Raw genomic sequence first — 17,816 nt, forward strand, 5'->3', positions numbered from 1 at the left:
CTATGTAGGTCTATGTAGGTCTATGTAGGTCTATGTAGGTCTATGCAGGTCTATGTAGGTCTATGCAGGTCTATGTAGGTCTATGTAGGTCTATGCAGGTCTATGCAGGTCTATGTAGGTCAATGTAATGTCTATGTAGGTCAATGTAATGTCTATGTAGGTCTATGCAGGTCTATGTAGGTCAATGTAATGTCTATGTAGGTCAATGTAATGTCTATGTAGGTCAATGTAATGTCTATGTAGGTCTATGCAGGTCTATGTAGGTCAATGTAATGTCTATGTAGGTCAATGTAATGTATATGTAGGTCTATGCAGGTCTATGTAGGTCAATGTAATGTCTATGTAGGTCAATGTAATGTCTATGTAGGTCAATGTAATGTCTATGTAATGTCTATGCAGGTCAATGTAATGTCTATGTAGGTCTATGCAGGTCTATGTAATGTCTATGTAGGTCTATGCAGGTCAATGTAATGTCTATGTAGGTCTATGCAGGTCTACGTAATGTCTATGTAGGTCTATGCAGGTCTATGTAATGTCTATGTAGGTCTATGCAGGTCTATGTAATGTCTATGTAGGTCTATGTAGGTCTATGCAGGTCTATGCAGGTCTAGGTAATGTCTATGTAGGTCTATGTAGGTCTATGTAGGTCTATGCAGGTCTATGCAGGTCTATGCAGGTCTATGTAGGTCTATGTAGGCCTATGTAGGTCTATGTAGGTCTATGTAGGTCAATGTAATGTCTATGTAGGTCTATGTAGGTCAATGTAATGTCTATGTAGGTCTATGTAGGTCTATGTAATGTCTATGCAGGTCTATGTAGGTCTATGTAGGTCTATGTAGGTCTATGTAGGTCAATGTAGGTCTATGCAGGTCTATGTAGGTCTATGTAATGTCTATGTAGGTCTATGTAGGTCAATGTAGGTCTATGCAGGTCTATGTAGGTCAATGCAGGTCTATGTAATGTCTATGTAGGTCTATGTAATGTCTATGTAGGTCTATGTAATGTCTATGTAGGCCTACGAATGCTCTATGAATGCTCTTTGTCATGTCTTACTCTCGTGACAGTATGTGCCTCTGAAGCCCTCCTGACAGTCACAGCTGAACTGTCCTCCAGCCTGGCTCCGACAGCGTCCGTGAGGACCACACACGTTGGAGGAGATGTACCGCTCTCCTCCAGGGGTACTGTTGGATCCCACGGCAACCGTGCAGCTGTCAATCACTGTTGGGGGGGGCGGGGGCATTTTGTACACACATGGAAGCAGAGATTACTGATAGTGATTTCAAGCAGTCCTTGAATGAAACAACCTCTGATTTGGTAAAAACCTGAGGGACGGCCCTGAAAAGAGCTATGAATGCAAGGACTGACTATCCATGATATCAACATTATAGTTATAACCATGTTATGAGGCTATACAGGACTGACTATCCATGATATCAACATTATAGTTATAACCATGTTATGAGGCTATACAGGGCTGACCATCCATGATATCAATATTATAGTTATAACCATGTTATGAGACTATACAGGACTGACCATCCATGATATCAGGCCCCACAGGCATCTTGGGACCCGTCTGAAGTCGTTACAGCCTATCAGTCAACTTCTCTCTGCAGCGTCCCAACAGTTTGGGCTATTATAACCCCCTCCATGAAAAGATGATCTCAACAGAGAAAAATGTCCTCCTGTGTGCTACCTATATCCCCCGACTAGAAGACAGCTTCTTCATCCTGGAGGGGGAAATCAATCATTACCAGGCCCAGGGACATGTACTAGTCTGTGGCGACCTAAATGCCAGAACCGGACAAGAACCTGACACCCTCAGCACACAGGGGGACAAACACCTACCTGGAGGTGACAGCATTCCCTCACCCATATGTCCCCCTAGACACAACTACGACAACATAACCAAAAAAAACGGGTCACAACTCCTGCAGCTCTGTCGCATGCTGGGTATGTACATAGTCAATGGTAGGCTTCGAGGGGACACCTATGGTAGGTACACCTATAGGTCATCTCTTGGCAGTAGTACTGTAGACTACTTTATCACTGACCTCAACCCAGAGTCTCTCAGAGCGTTCACAATCAGCCCACTGACACCCCAATCAGATCACAGCAAAATCACACTTGAACAGAGAAATACTCAATCATGAGGCATCAAAGCCAAAGGAACTGAATGTTATTGAGAAATGCTGTAGATGGAAGGAAAGTAGTGTGGAAACCTACAAAAAACATCTAGGCAACAACAAATTCAATCCCTTCTAGACAACTTCCTGGACAAAACGTTCCACTGTAACAGTGAAGGTGTAAACTTGGCAGTAGAAAACATAAACAGTATATTGGACCTCTCAGCTTCCCTATCAAATCTAAAAATCTCAAATAGATAACTGAAGAAAATGAACAACAATGACAAATGTTTTGATGAAGAATGCAAAAATCTAAGAAAGAAATTGAGAAACCTGTCCAACCAAAAACATAGAGACCTGGAGAACCTGAGTCTACGCCTTCACTATGGTGAATCACTAAAACAATACAGAAATACACTACGGAAAAAGAAGGAACAGCATGTCAGAAATCAGCTCAATGTAATTGAAGAATCCATAGACTCGAACAACTTCTGGGAAAATTGGAAAACACTGAACAAACAACAACACAAATAATTATCTATCCAAAATGGAGATGTCTGGGTAAACCACTTCTCTAATCTTTTTGGCTCTATAACAAAGAACAAATAGCAAAAACATACATGATCAAATACAAATCTTAGAATCAACTATTAAAGACTACCAGAACCCACTGGATTCCAGAACCCACTGGATTCCAGAACCCACTGGATACCAGAACCCACTGGATTCCAGAACCCACTGGATTATCCAATTACATTCAATGAACTACAGGACAAAATAAAAATCCTCCAACCCAGGACTGTGGGGTGAGACAGGGATGCAGCTTAAGCCCCACCCTCTTCAACCTATATATCAACGAATTGGCGAGGGCACTAGAACAGTCTGCAGCACCCGGCCTCACCTTACTAGAATCTGAAGTCAAATGTCTACTGTTTGCTGATGATCTGGTGCTTCTGTCAACAACCAAGGAGGGCCTACAGCAGCACCTAGATATTATGCACAGATTCTGTCAGACCTGGGCCCTGACAGTAAACCTCAGTAAGACAAAAATAATGGTGTTCCAAAAAAGGTCCAGTCGCCAGGACCATAAATACAAATACCACCTAGACACCATTGTCCAAGAGCACACAAAAACTATACATACCTCGGCCTAAACATCAGCGCCACAGGTAACTTCCACAAAGCTGAGAGACAAGGCTGGAAAGGCCTTCTATGCCATCAATGGAACATAAAATTCAACATACCAATTAGGATCTGGCTATAAATACTTCAGTTATGGAGCCCATTGCCCTTTATGGTTGTGAGGTCTGGGGTCCGCTCACCAACCAAGAATTCACAAAATGGGACAAACACCAAATTGAGACTCATCATGCAATTGTGCAAAAATATCCTCTGTGTACAAAGTAAAACACCAAATAATGCAGAGCAAAATTAGGCCGATACCTGCTAAATATCAAAATCCAGGATAGAGCCGTTAAATTCTATAACCACCTAAAAGGAAGTGATTCCCAAACCTTCCATAACAAAGCCATCACCTACAGAGAGATGAACCTGGAGAAGAGTCCCCTTAGCAAGCTGGTCCTGGGGCTCTGTTCACAAACACATACACACCCACAGAGCCCCAGGACAGCAACACCATTAGACCCAACCAAATCTGTAGGAACCATGTCGTTCCTAAGGAGAACACAGACAGAACCCACCATGTCGTTCCTAAGGAGAACACAGACAGAACCCACCATGTCGTTCCAAAGGAGAACACAGACAGAACCCACCATGTCGTTCCTAAGGAGAACAAAGACAGAACCCACCATGTCGTTCCTAAGGAGAACACAGACAGAACCCACCATGTCGTTCCTAAGGAGAACACAGACAGAACTCCCCATGTCGTTCCTAAGGAGAACACAGACAGAACCCACCATGTCGTTCCTAAGGAGAACACAGACAGAACTCACCATGTCGTTCCTAAGGAGAACAGAGACAGAACCCACCATGTCGTTCCTAAGGAGAACACAGACAGAACCCACCATGTCGTTCCTAAGGAGAACAGAGACAGAACCCACCATGTCGTTCCTAAGGAGAACACAGACAGAACCCACCATGTCGTTCCTAAGGAGAACACAGACAGAACCCACCATGTCGTTCCTAAGGAGAACACAGACAGAACCCACCATGTCGTTCGTAAGGAGAACACAGACAGAACCCACCATGTCGTTCCTAAGGAGAACACAGACAGAACCCACCATGTCGTTCCAAAGGAGAACACAGACAGAACCCACCATGTCGTTCCTAAGGAGAACAAAGACAGAACCCACCATGTCGTTCCTAAGGAGAACACAGACAGAACCCACCATGTCGTTCCTAAGGAGAACACAGACAGAACTCCCCATGTCGTTCCTAAGGAGAACACAGACAGAACCCACCATGTCGTTCCTAAGGAGAACACAGACAGAACTCACCATGTCGTTCCTAAGGAGAACAGAGACAGAACCCACCATGTCGTTCCTAAGGAGAACACAGACAGAACCCACCATGTCGTTCCTAAGGAGAACAGAGACAGAACCCACCATGTCGTTCCTAAGGAGAACACAGACAGAACCCACCATGTCGTTCCTAAGGAGAACACAGACAGAACCCACCATGTCGTTCCTAAGGAGAACACAGACAGAACCCACCATGTCGTTCGTAAGGAGAACACAGACAGAACCCACCATGTCGTTCGTAAGGAGAACACAGACAGAACCCACCATGTCGTTCCTAAGGAGAACACAGACAGAACCCACCATGTCGTTCCTAAGGAGAACACAGACAGAACCCACCATGTCGTTCCTAAGGAGAACACAGACAGAACCCACCATGTTGTGTGTGTGTGTGTGTTTCAGACAGTGCTATCAACCTTCTGCCAGAACTGTGTTGAGGGAAATTCAGAGTGGAGACTGGTTGGAAACACACACACACACACACACACACACACACACACACACACACACACACACACACACACACACACACACACACACACACACACACACACACACACACACACACACACACACACACACACACACACACACGACTGGTTGGAAACAATGTGTTAGCAGGGCATTGATCATGAGTGGTTATTATAGGAAAGCTGAGGAGAGCCCGTGTGTGAACACAGATGTAGGTATATCTCCTGTGGGAGAGGTGTGTGTGTGTGTGTGCGGGGGGAGGGGGGTAAGGGGTAAGGGGTTTAACCCTTACTCAGCATGGCTTTGTAGCACACAACCCATATAACCTTACACACTGGAAAAACACAGGGTTTATGGAGAGAAGAGGGGAAAGAGAGAAAAGAGAAGGAGGGAGAGGGGGGAGAGAAGAGAGGGGGAAGAGGGAGAGAAGGGGAAGAGAAGGGAGAGGGAGGGGGGAGAGAAGGGAGAGGGAGAGAAGAGGGAGAGAAGGGGAAGAGAAGGGAGAGGGAGGGGGAGAGAAGAGAGGGGGGAAGAGAAGGGAGAAGAGGGGAAGAGAAGGGAGAAGGGAAGGGAGAGGGAGAAGAGGGGAAGAGAAGGGAGAGGGAAGGGAGAGGGAGAGAAGGGGAAGAGAAGGGAGAGGGAGAAGAGGGGAAGAGAAGGGAGAGGGAGAAGGGGAAGAGAAGGGAGAGGGAAGGGGAAGAGAAGGGAGAGGGAAGGGGAAGAGAAGGGAGAGGGAAGGGAGAGGGAGAGGGAAGGGAGAGGGAAGGGGAGGGGAGAGGGAAGGGAGAGGGAGAGAAGGGGAAGAGAAGGGAGAGGGAGAAGAGGGGAAGAGAAGGGAGAGGGAGAAGGGGGGAGGGAAGGGAGAGGAGAAGAGGGGAAGAGAAGGGAGAGGGAGAAAGGGGGGGAGGGAAGGGAGAGGGAGAAGGGAGAGGGAGAGGAAGGGGAAGAGAAGGGAGAGGGAAGGGAGAGGGAGAAGAGGGGAAGAGAAGGGAGAGGGAGAAGGGGAGGGAAGGGAGAGGAGAGAAGGGGAAGAGAAGGGAGAGGGAGAAGAGGGGAAGAGAAAGGGAGAGGGAGAAGGGGGGAGGGAAGGGAGAGGGAGAAGGGAGAGAAAGGGGAAGAGAAGGGAGAGGGAGAAGGGGGGAGGGAGGGAGAGGGAGGGAGATAGGGAGAGGGAGAGAAGGGGAAGAGAAGGGAGAGGGAAGGGAGAGGGAGAAGAGGGGAAGAGAAGGGAGAGGGAGAGAGAGGGGAGGGGGAGAGAAGGGAGAGGGAGAGAAGGGGAAGAGAAGGGAGAGGGAGAAGGGGGGAGGGAAGGGAGAAGGAGAAGGGGGGAGGGAAGGGAGAGGGAGAAGAGGGGAAGAGAAGGGAGAGGGAGAAGAGGGGAGGGGGAGAGAAGACAGAGGAGGTGGAGAGGGAGAGAAGAGGAAGAGGAGGAAGAGGTAGAGCAGGGGGAAGAGGGACACAAGAGGAAGTGGGAGAGAAGGGGGTACCTTTGCACGTGGTGGTGTGACAGTGGTCTTTGAGGTGAGAGCAGTTTTTTTCCCTCATAGTCTTCTGAACAGCCACAGTAGTAGTCTTTAGCCACGTTGAAGCATAGAGCACCGTTCTGACAGGGGTTGGCGAAGCAGTAGTCTATATCCAACTTGATACAGAGAGAGAGAGAGAGACAGAGACAAAGAGACAGAGAGAGTGAGACCTAATATCTAACATATCATCCCAGCATCCTCCCGATAGGAGCCAGCCAATAACCACCCACACAGAGAGAGAAGGAAGGAGGGGAAAGAAGTCGGAGACATAATTGACTTCCTCAGAGAGTCTGGGTTGAAACTTTGAGGAATGTCTCCAACACAGAGAAGCAGCCTGGAGATCAGCTTTACAAAGCCTTGACATTAAACATCAGTGAACAACAGTCATGGTGGTTGGAGGGCAGAGGAGGAAGACCGGCCAATCAAACCACAACTAAAGCAATCTAGAGTTGTGTTCATCAGGGCATGCAATAGAAAATGTTTTAAAACATTTTGCAACGGAAAATCTTTTCAAGTGTTTCTTTTTGGAAAATTCCAGGTAGTCCCTCCCTATTTTAGTACGTGTTCTTCTGTTTGATGCCTTAGTTAGTAAGCAGTATGTAGGAAGGGGAATGGGAATGGGGAAGGGTTTGAGCGTTGCACAATGCTCACTTGGCAGAAATGTCCAGAGAACCCGGCCAGACAGAGGCAGGTGAATCCGTTGACCTGGTCTTGGCATCGCCCGCCGTTCAGACAGGGAGCGCCGGCACATTCATCCACATCTCTCTCACAGTGGTCTCCAGAGTAACCCGCAGGACACACACAGCGGTACCCGTTCACCAAGTCCTGTTAGACAACCATAAAGGGTTCATTAGAGAACCATAAAGGGTTCATTAGAGAACCATAAAGGGTTCATTAGAGACAGCTATAAAGGGTTCATTAGAGAACCATAAAGTGTTCATTAGAAACAACTATAAAGGGTTCATTAGAGAAAACCATAAAGGGTTCATTAGAGAACCATAAAGGGTTCATTAGAAACAACTATAAAGGGTTCATTAGAAAACAATAAAGGGTTCATTAGAGAACCATAAAGTGTTCATTAGAAACAACTATAAAGGGTTCATTAGAGAAACCATAAAGGGTTCATTAGAGAACCATAAAGGGTTCATTAGAAAACAATAAAGGGTTCATTAGAAACAACCATAAAGGGTTCATTAGAAAACAATAAAGGGTTCATTAGAAACAACCATAAAGGGTTCATTAGAAAACAATAAAGGGTTCATTAGAAACAACTATAAAGGGTTCATTAGAAACAACTATAAAGGGTTCATTAGAAACAACAATAAAGGGTTCATTAGAAACAACTATAAAGGGTTCATTAGAAACAACTATAAAGGGTTCATTAGAAACAACAATAAAGGGTTCATTAGAAACAACTATAAAGGGTTCATTAGAAACAACCATAAAGGGTTCATTAGAAACAACAATAAAGGGTTCATTAGAAACAACTATAAAGGGTTCATTAGAAACAACCATAAAGGGTTCATTAGAAAACAATAAAGGGTTCATTAGAAAACAATAAAGGGTTCATTAGAAACAACCATAAAGGGTTCATTAGAAAACAATAAAGGGTTCATTAGAAAACAATAAAGGGTTCATTAGAGATCCATAAAGGGTTCTACTAAAGCAGTATAGGATGAACAACTCCTTTAAACTTGAGGTTTAGGGGGACCCCTTTATGCTCAAGAACAGCCCCAGAGGATCCTATAGGTCATGTTACATAAAGACTTCATAAAGAGAGACAAGAGAATGGATGGTAACTACTACTCACACAGGGTGGGTCCAACATGACTACTGTTAGACACAGGAGATACCCACAAGAGAATAGAGAAGACGGGACAATAACAAGAGAATAGAGAAGACGGGACAATAACAAGACAATAGAGAAGACGGGACAATAACAAGAGAATGGAGAAGACGGGACAATAACAAGAGAATAGAGAAGACGGGACAATAACAAGAGAATGGAGAAGACGGGACAATAACAAGAGAATAGAGAAGACGGGACAATAACAAGAGAATAGAGAAGACGGGACAATAACAAGACAATAGAGAAGACGGGACAATAACAAGAGAATAGAGAAGACGGGACAATAACAAGAGAATAGAGAAGACGGGACAATAACAAGACAATAGAGAAGACGGGACAATAACAAGAGAATAGAGAAGACGGGACAATAACAAGAGAATAGAGAAGATGGGACAATAACAAGAGAATAGAAAAGACAACTCCCTCCCTCCCCTCTCCATCCCTCTCCCTCCCTCCCCTCTCCAACCCTCTCCCTCCCTCCCTCCCCTCCCCAACCCTCTGCCTCCAACCCTCTCCATCCCTCCCCTCTCCAACCCTCTCCCTCCCTCCCCTCTCCAACCCTCTCCCTCCCTCCCCTCTCCAACCCTCTCCCTCCCTCCCCTCTCCAACCCTCTCCCTCCCACCCCTCTCCCTCCCTCCCCTCTCCAACCCTCTCCCTCCCTCCCCTCTCCAACCCTCTCCCTCCCAACCCTCTCTCTCCCTCCCTCCCTCTCCAACCCCTCTCCCTCCCTCCCTCTCCACTTTCTTCCTCCCTCCCTCCCCTCCCCAACCCTCTGCCTCCCTCCCCTCTCCAACCCTCTCCCTCCCTCCCCTCTCCAACCCTCTCCCTCCCTCCCCTCTCCAAACCTCTCCCTCCCTCCCCTCTCCAACCCTCTCCCTCCCTCCCCTCTCCAACCCTCTGCCTCCCTCCCCTCTCCCCTCCCTCCCCTCTCCAACCTTCTCCCTCCCTCCCCTCTCCAACCCTCTCCCTCCCTCCCCTCTCCAACCCTCTCCCTCCCTCCCCTCTCCAACCCTCTCCCTCCCTCCCCTCTCCAACCCTCGCCAACCCTCTCCTTCCCTCCCCTCTCCAACCCTCTCCAACCCTCTCCCTCCCTCCCCTCTCCAACCCTCTCCCTCTGCCTCCATTCCTTATATTTCATTTTATTGAGGAATTCCAGAACAACTTTACAACTCAACAGGGTGTTCAGCTTCCACAGAAGAAATGCTTTACAACAGTTTGATATTTATTTTAAAGCTGTAAATTAGTTTGTGGAAGGAAAAGAAACCAGGACAAAAAGACAAACTAAACATAAACAAGTGTTCACACAGATTCATGACGATTCCCAAACCTTCCATAACAGAGCCATCACCTACAGAGAGATGAACCTGGAGAAGAGGCCCCTTAGCAATCTGGTCCTGGGGCTCTGTTCACAAACACAAACACACCCTACAGAGCCATCACCTACAGAGAGATGAACCTGGAGAAGAGTCCCCTAAGCAAGCTGGTCCTGGGGCTCTGTTCACAAACACACCCTACAGAGCCATCACCTACAGAGAAATGAACCTGGAGAAGAGTCCTCTTAGCAAGCTGGTCCTGGGGCTCTGTTCACAAACACACCCTACAGAGCCATCACCTACAGAGAGATGAACCTGGAGAAGTGTCCTCTAAGCAAGCTGCTCCTGGGGCTCTGTTCACAAACACAAACACACCCTACAGAGCCATCACCTACAGAGAGATGAACCTGGAGAAGTGTCCCCTTCCAATGTGTCAAGTAATTATCTTTGTGTTTTCTCATGATTTGGTTGGGTCTAATTGTGTTGCTGTCCTGGGGCTCTGTTCACAAACACAAACAGACCCCACAGAGCCCCAGGACAGCAACACAATTAGACCCAACCAAATCATGAGAAAACAAAAAGATAATTACTTGACACATTGGAAAGAATTAACAACAAAAACAGAGCAAACTAGAATGCTATTTGGCCCTACACAGAGAGTACACAGCGGCAGAATACCTGACCACTGTGACTGACCCAACACTTAAGGAAAGCTTTGACTATGTACAGACACAGTGAGCATAGCCCTGCTATTGAGAAAGGCCGCCGTAGGCAGACATGGCTCTCAAGAGAAGACAGGCTATGTGCTCACTGCCCACAAAATGAGGTGGAAACTGAGATGCACTTCCTAACCTCCTGCCCAATATATGTCCATATTAGAGAGACATATTTCCCTCAGATTACACAGATCCACAAAGAATACGAAAACAAACCCAGTTTTGATAAACTCCCGTATCTACTGGGTGAAATTCCACAGTGTGACGTCACAGCAGCAAGATTTGTGACCTGTTGCCACAAGAAAAGGGCAACCAGTGAATAATAAATACCATTGTAAATACAACCCATATTTATGCTTATTTATTTTGTAATGTTTAATGTTCATTTTTATTGTTTATTTCACTTTTGTATGTTCTCTACTTCACTTGCTTTGGCGATGTTAACATATGTTTCCCATGACAATAAAGTCCCTTGAATTGAAATGAATTGTAGAGAGAGCTAGAGATGCAGAGAGGGAGAGACAACATACCATGCAGGTTCCTCCGTGGTGGCACTGGTCTTTACAGTCGTTGAGATCTACACAGGAAAACAAAGATGACGTATCAGCTGTTATCTACTAGCACGTATTAAACAAGATAATCAAGATACACAGGAAACCAAAGATGATGTATCAGCTGTTATCTACTAGCATGTATAATCAAGATACACAGGAAACCAAAGATGATGTATCCGCTGTTATCTACTAGCATGTATTAAACAAGATAATCAAGATACACAGGAAACCAAAGATGATGTATCAGCTGTTATCTACTAGCACGTATTAAACAAGATAATCAAGATACACAGGAAACCAAAGATGATGTATCCGCTGTTATCTACTAGCACGTATTAAACAAGATAATCAAGATACACAGGAAACCAAAGATGATGTATCAGCTGTTATCTACTAGCACGTATTAAACAAGATAATCAACTTTGTCTGTGATAATGTAGTAATGAATTGTTCACCCTCCGTAAAATAAAGTGTCTCCCCCTTAAAGGAATCATCCCATTCCTTATGTAGTGTCCTACCACCCTGTGAATCCTAGTCCTTATGTAGTGTCCTAACACCCTGTGAATCCTAGTCCTTATGTAGTGTCCTACCACCCTGTGAATCCTAGTCCTTATGTAGTGTCCTACTACCCTGTGAATCCTAGTCCCTATGTAGTGTCCTACCACCCTGTGAATCCTAGTCCCTATGTAGTGTCCTACTACCCTGTGAATCCTAGTCCTTATGTAGTGTCCTACTACCCTGTGAATCCTAGTCCCTATGTAGTGTCCTACTACCCTGTGAATCCTAGTCCTTATGTAGTGTCCTACTAACCTGTGAATCCTAGTCCTTATGTAGTGTCCTACCACCCTGTGAATCCTAGTCCTTATGTAGTGTCCTACCACCCTGTGAATCCTAGTCCTTATGTAGTGTCCTACCACCCTGTGAATCCTAGTCCTTATGTAGTGTCCTACCACCCTGTGAATCCTAGTCCTTATGTAGTGTCCTACTACCCTGTGAATCCTAGTCCCTATGTAGTGTCCTACTACCCTGTGAATCCTAGTCCTTATGTAGTGTCCTACTAACCTGTGAATCCTAGTCATTATGTAGTGTCCTACCACCCTGTGAATCCTAGTCCTTATGTAGTGTCCTACCACCCTGTGAATCCTAGTCCTTATGTAGTGTCCTACTACCCTGTGAATCCTAGTCCCTATGTAGTGTCCTACTACCCTGTGAATCCCTAGTCCTTATGTAGTGGCCTACTACCCTGTGAATCCTAGTCCTTATGTAGTGTCCTACCACCCTGTGAATCCTAGTCCTTATGTAGTGTCCTACTACCCTGTGAATCCTAGTCCCTATGTAGTGTCCTACCACCCTGTGAATCCTAGTCCCTATGTAGTGTCCTACTACCCTGTGAATCCTAGTCCCTATGTAGTGTCCTACCACCCTGTGAATCCTAGTCCTTATGTAGTGTCCTACCACCCTGTGAATCCTAGTCCTTATGTAGTGTCCTACCACCCTGTGAATCCTAGTCCTTATGTAGTGTCCTACTACCCTGTGAATCCTAGTCCCTATGTAGTGTCCTACCACCCTGTGAATCCTAGTCCCTATGTAGTGTCCTACTACCCTGTGAATCCTAGTCCCTATGTAGTGTCCTACCACCCTGTGAATCCTAGTCCTTATGTAGTGTCCTACCACCCTGTGAATCCTAGTCCTTATGTAGTGTCCTACCACCCTGTGAATCCTAGTCCTTATGTAGTGTCCTACTACCCTGTGAATCCTAGTCCCTATGTAGTGCCCTACCACCCTGTGAATCCTAGTCCTTATGTAGTGTCCTACCACCCTGTGAATCCTAGTCCTCATGTTGTGCCCTACTACCCTGTGAATCCTAGTCCTTATGTAGTGTCCTACCACCCTGTGAATCCTAGTCCTTATGTAGTGCCCTACCACCCTGTGAATCCTAGTCCTTATGTAGTGCCCTACTAACCTGTGAATCCTAGTCCTTATGTAGTGTCCTACTACCCTGTGAATGCTAGTCCTTATGTAGTGTCCTACCACCCGGTGAATCCTAGTCATTTTGTAGTGTCCTACCACCCTGTGAATCCTAGTCCCTATGTAGTGTCCTACTACCCTGTGAATCATAGTCCTTATGTAGTGCCCTACTAACCTGTGAATCCTAGTCCTTATGTAGTGTCCTACTACCCTGTGAATCTTAGTCCTTATGTAGTGTCCTACTACCCTGTGAATGCTAGTCCTTATGTAGTGCCCTACCAACCTGTGAATCCTAGTCCTTATGTAGTGTCCTACCACCCTGTGAATCCTAGTCATTTTGTAGTGTCCTACCACCCTGTGAATCCTAGTCCTTATGTAGTGTCCTAACACCCTGTGAATCCTAGTCCTTATGTAGTGTCCTAATACCCTGTGAATCCTAGTCCGTATGTAGTGTCCTACCACCCTGTGAATCCTAGTCATTTTGTAGTGTCCTACCACCCTGTGAATCCTAGTCCTTATGTAGTGTCCTACCACCCTGTGAATCCTAGTCCTCATGTAGTGCCCTACTACCCTGTGAATCCTAGTCCTTATGTAGTGTCCTACTACAGGTGTTATAGAGCCCCAGAGACAGGCGTTCTAGAGCTACAAAGACAGGTGTTATAGAGCTACAGAGACAGGTGTTATAGAGCCCCAGAGACAGGTGTTCTAGAGCTACAGAGACAGGTGTTATAGATCCCCAGAGGCAGGTGTTCTAGAGCTACAGAGGCAGGTGTTATAGATCCCCAGAGGCAGGTGTTCTAGAGCTACAGAGGCAGGTGTTCTAGAGCTACATAGACAGGTGTTCTAGAGCTACAGAGACAGGTGTTCTATAGCTATAGAGACAGGTGTCCTTGAGCTACAGAGGCAGGTGTTCTAGAGCTACAGAGGCAGGTATTCTAGAGCTACAGAGGCAGGTGTTCTAGAGCTACAGAGACAGGTGTTCTAGAGCTACAGACACAGGTGTTCTAGAGCTACAGAGACAGGTGTTCTAGAGCTACAGAGACAGGTGTTCTAGAGCTACAGAGACAGGTGTTCTAGAGCTACAGAGACAGGTGTTCTAGAACTACATAGACAGGTGTTCTAGAGCTACATAGACAGGTGTTCTAGAGCTACAGAGACAGGTGTTCTATAGCTACAGAGACAGGTGTCCTTGAGCTACAGAGGCAGGTGTTCTAGAGCTACAGAGGCAGGTGTTCTAGAGCTACAGAGGCAGGTGTTCTAGAGCTACAGACACAGGTGTTCTAGAGCTACAGAGACAGGTGTTCTAGAGCTACAGAGACAGGTGTTCTAGAGCTACAGAGACAGGTGTTCTAGAACTACATAGACAGGTGTTCTAGAGCTACATAGACAGGTGTTCTAGAGCTACAGAGACAGGTGTTCTAGAACTACATAGACAGGTGTTCTAGAGCTACATAGACAGGTGTTCTAGAGCTACAGAGACAGGTGTTCTATAGCTACAGAGACAGGTGTCCTTGAGCTACAGAGGCAGGTGTTCTAGAGCTACAGAGGCAGGTGTTCTAGAGCTACAGAGGCAGGTGTTCTAGAGCTACAGAGACAGGTGTTCTAGAGCTACAGACACAGGTGTTCTAGAGCTACAGAGACAGGTGTTCTAGAGCTACAGAGACAGGTGTTCTAGAGCTACAGAGCTGCAGCTAAACAGAACAGTCTCAGTTCTACTCACTGATGTCACAGTTCAGCCCCGTCCAACCAGCGTCACACTCGCAGAAGTATCCACCAATCAGGTTGCGGCAGGAGTTGGCGTTGACACAGGGCTTGCTGTCGCATTCGTTGGCATCTGGAGAGGAGGCGGATTAATAACACAGCATGGTTAGAGTGAAGACAGACGGAGAGGGAGACAGAGGGAGAGAGAGAGACAGAGGGAGAGAGAGGGAGACTGAGGGAGAGGGAGACAGAGGGAGAGAGAGAGAGGGAGAGACAGAGGGAGAGAGAGACAGAGACAGAGGGAGACAGAGGGAGAGAGAGACGGAGGGAGAGAGAGACAGAGGGAGAGAGAGACAGAGGGAGAGAGAGACAGAGGGAGAGAGAGACAGAGAGAGAGAGAGAGAGAGAGAGAGAGAGAGAGAGAGAGAGAGAGAGAGAGGGAGACAGAGGGAGAGAGAGAGAGAGGGGGAGAGGGGGAGAGACAGAGGGAGAGGGAGAGAGTGAGACAGAGTGAGAGGGAGACAGAGTGAGAGGGAGACAGACGGAGAGAGAGACAGAGGGAGAGAGAGAGACAGAGGGAGAGAGAGAGACAGAGGGAGAGAGAGAGACAGAGGGAGAGAGAGGGACAGAGGGAGAGAGAGAGAGGGAGAGACAGAGGGAGAGAGAGAGAGGGAGAGACAGAGGGAGAGAGAGAGAGGGAGAGACAGAGAGAGAATGTGTGTATCTCACCTATGCGACAGGTCTTGCCGGTCCACTGAGGAGGACAGTGACACTTATAAGCATGAACAAAATCCTGACAGGTCCCACCGTGGTTACAGGGGTTAGGAGAGCACTCATCAACATCTAGCAGAAAGGAAAGATACATTAATGGACTGCCGTGTGTGTGTGTGTGTGTGCATGTGCGTGCGTGCGTGCGTGCGTGTGTGTATATACAGACTTACTGATGCTACAGGAGGGTCCGCTCCAACCCGCTCCACATACACACCCATAACCCTGACTGGTCTCGACACAGCTCCCTCCATTAGAGCAGGGGTTGGACAGACACGCATGCTCTGCTGTGGGGGGAAGACACACAGGGTTAAAGACACATGCTGGGAGAGACTGACTGGCCAATGAGAGCAGAGAGAACCTGGGAGCAGAGAGGACCTGGGAGCAGAGAGGACCTGGGAGCAGAGAGGACCTGGGAGCAGAGAGGACCTGGGAGAGGAGAGAACCTGGGAGAGGAGAGAACCTGGGAGCAGAGAGGACCTGGGAGCAGAGAGGACCTGGGAGCAGAGAGGACCTGGGAGAGGAGATGACCTGGGAGCAGAGAGGACCTGGGAGAGGAGTGGACCTGGGAGCAGAGAGGACCTGGGAGAGTAGAGGACCTGGAAGCAGAGAGGACCTGGAAGCAGAGAGGACCTGGGAGCAGAGAGGACCTGGGAGCAGAGAGGACCTGGGGAGCAGAGAGGACCTGGGAGCAGAGAGGACCTGGGAACAGAGAGGACCTGGGAGCAGAGAGGACCTGGGAGCAGAGAGGACCTGGGAACAGAGAGGACCTGGGAGAGGAGAGGACCTGGGGAGCAGAGAGAACCTGGGAACAGAGAGGACCTGGGGAGCAGAGAGGACCTGGGAGCAGAGAGGACCTGGGAGCAGAGAGGACCTGGGAGCAGAGAGGACCTGGGAACAGAGAGGACCTGGGAGAGTAGAGGACCTGGGAGAGGAGAGGACCTGGGAGCAGAGAGGACCTGGGAGAGTAGAGGACCTGGGAGCAGAGAGGACCTGGGAGCAGAGAGGACCTGGGAGCAGAGAGGACCTGGGAGCAGAGAGGACCTGGGAGCAGAGAGGACCTGGGAACAGAGAGGACCTGGGAGAGTAGAGGACCTGGGAGAGTAGAGGACCTGGGAGCAGAGAGGACCTGGGAGCAAAGAGGACCTGGGAGCAAAGAGGACCTGGGAGAGGAGAGGACCTGGGAGCAGAGAGGACCTGGGAGCAGAGAGGACCTGGGAGCAGAGAGGACCTGGGAGAGGAGAGAACCTGGGAACAGAGAGGACCTGGGAGCAGAGAGGACCTGGGAACAGAGAGGACCTGGGAACAGAGAGGACCTGGGAGAGGAGAGGACCTGGGAGAGGAGAGAACCTGGGAACAGAGAGGACCTGGGAGCAGAGAGGACCTGGGAGCAGAGAGGACCTGGGAGCAGAGAGGACCTGGAAGCAGAGAGGACCTGGGAGCAGAGAGGACCTGGGAGCAGAGAGGACCTGGGGAGCAGAGAGGACCTGGGAGCAGAGAGGACCTGGGAGCAGAGAGGACCTGGGGAGCAGAGAGAACCTGGGAGGAGAGAGGAACTGGGAGAGGAGAGGAACTGGGAGAGGAGAGGACCTGGGAGCAGAGAGGACCTGGGAGCAGAGAGGACCTGGGAGGAGAGAGGACTTGGGAGGAGAGAGGAACTGGGGGAGGAGAGAGGAACTGGGAGAGGAGAGGACCTGGGAGCGGAGAGGACCTGGGAGCAGAGAGGACCCTTGTAACCCCCCCACACCTACTGAATCCACTCAGCCAATCAGTACACCCCCCTACGCCCCCTGAATCCAATCAGCCAATCAGTACACCCCCCTACGCCCCCTGAATCCAATCAGCCAATCAGTACACCCCCCCCTACGCCCCCTGAATCCAATCAGCCAATCAGTACACCCACCTACGGCCCCTTAATCCACTCAGCCAAACAGTACACCACCCCCCCCCCCCACACACACACACACACACCTACTGAATCCACTCAGCCAATCAGTACACAATATGGTCCCTCTCTTTCTAAAATTATCTGCCCAAATTGTTGCAACCCCTATTACTAGCCTGTTCAACCTCTCTTTCGTGTCGTCTGAGATTCCCAAAGATTGGAAAGCAGCTGCGGTCATCCCCATCTTCAAAGGGGAGACACTCTAGACCCAAACTGCTACAGACCTATATATATCCTACCCTGCCTTTCTAAGGTCTTTGAAAGCCAAGTTAACAAACAGATCACCGACCATTTTGAATCCCACCGTAACCTTCTCCGCTATGCAATCTGGTTTCAGAGCTGGTCATGGGTGCACCTCAGCCACGCTCAAGGTCCTAAACGATATCATAACCACTATCGATAAA

At 48.1% G+C, this 17,816-nt stretch overlaps 1 pseudogene; it reads right to left on the reverse strand.

Moving 5' to 3' along the window:
- The window catches only part of LOC109884715 (protein jagged-1b-like), a 183,897-nt pseudogene that overhangs the window by 100,572 nt on the left and 65,509 nt on the right, over nucleotides 1–17,816 (reverse strand).

This window comes from Oncorhynchus kisutch, linkage group LG25, assembly GCF_002021735.2.
Source record: "Oncorhynchus kisutch isolate 150728-3 linkage group LG25, Okis_V2, whole genome shotgun sequence".
Lineage (NCBI taxonomy): Eukaryota > Metazoa > Chordata > Actinopteri > Salmoniformes > Salmonidae > Oncorhynchus > Oncorhynchus kisutch.